The sequence below is a fragment of the Onychostruthus taczanowskii genome, unplaced genomic scaffold (assembly GCF_017590055.1).
Source record: "Onychostruthus taczanowskii isolate IOZ18803 unplaced genomic scaffold, ASM1759005v1 scaffold3024, whole genome shotgun sequence".
Taxonomy (NCBI): Eukaryota; Metazoa; Chordata; class Aves; order Passeriformes; family Passeridae; genus Onychostruthus; species Onychostruthus taczanowskii.
In genome coordinates, this window is record NW_024500378.1 from 1 (window position 1) to 1298 (window position 1298).

At 52.5% G+C, this 1298-nt stretch overlaps 1 long non-coding RNA gene across 1 annotated transcript; it reads left to right on the plus strand.

Moving 5' to 3' along the window:
* Positions 1–269: 269 nt before the first annotated feature.
* On the plus strand, positions 270–1119 carry LOC121338544. The gene is made up of 3 exons (XR_005953050.1): positions 270–350; positions 544–624; positions 1021–1119. It is a non-coding gene; the product is annotated as an uncharacterized LOC121338544 (long non-coding RNA).
* Positions 1120–1298: the final 179 nt, after the last annotated feature.

A 1298-nucleotide genomic window follows, 5' to 3' on the forward strand; every position in this document is an offset into this window, starting at 1 on the left:
CAGGTAGAGCCCTTGTTCCTCTCCACAGGATCTCTGAGCAGACGCAGTCATCCTCTGCCCTTGAGCTGTCCCAGCACTCCAATTCTGTGCACAGCCCATGGCTGTGTGCTGGGATAGGGGCTGAGGGAGGGGATGCTGCAGGTGACACCCTGAGTGCCATGGCAGGAGCCTCTGGGATCCCATCCCTGCTCTGCTGCCTGGGCTGCTCAGCCTGTTGTGCTGTACCAGGCTGGTTCAGAGCCATTTCCATCACTGTTCCAACACAGGAGGACAAGGAGGCTGTCTTTGATGTCGTAGACACCCTGAATGCTGTGCTCCAGGTTGCCACTGGAGTGATTTCCACCCTCCAGGTAAAGCTTCATCTTTTATGTATTGAACATGGAGCACATTCTGTAACACAGGGGACAGGGCTCCAGACTGGTTCTAAAGTGAAAATTCTTCAGTGCCTCACCCACACTGCTCATTTTGGTCCCTCTTAGAGCTAATGTGCCCCAGGAGGAGCAGATGATAGATAACATCTCCCTCTGCCCCTCCTTTCTGCAGATCAACAAGGAGAACATGGAGAAGGCACTGAGCCCTGAGATCCTGTCATCCGACCTGGCTCTCTACTTGGTTCACAAAGGAGTAAGTGCCAGAGGGAAAGCTGGAGCCGGGATTTCTTTGGATACAGAACTGCTCAGTGAGGAGCTGGGATGAGGCCCCATGGTGATGAGCAGTCAACAACCACGAAAGCTGGAAACACATCCTTTACATTCATCTCAAGCAGTGCTATCCGGGAGACTTCATAGTAATTTACACCCAAATTTCTTGATCATCATTATTCCTAAATCCTTAAATCCTCTTCCTTGATCATCATCATTATTCCTAAATCCTCCCCTCTTCCACCCCAGCACTGCCAGATTCAGCTTGCGTTGCTCTAAGGGAAAAAAGGCCAGCTGAGAAAGTAGCACATCCATTTTCCTCATGGAAAAGCAGCCCAGCTGCCTGGTCACTGAGTGCCACCTCTGCTTCCCCCTGCAGATGCCCTTCAGACAAGCCCATATCGCTGCTGGAAAGGCCGTCCACCTCGCCGAGACCAAAGGCATCACCATCAACAATCTCAGCCTGGAGGACCTGAAGAGCATCAGGTTTGTACCTCTGTTATTTCACTTCCCTGCACAGGCAGGGCTCAGCCTCCCTCATCTGCCTTCCCCAAAGTGTCTGGGCTGGGCAGCACCTCAACATCCTCCTGTCCTGAATATCCCAGCTGAAACACTGGAGAGGGACAACATCACCTCCATTCCACTCCAGCAGGGTGG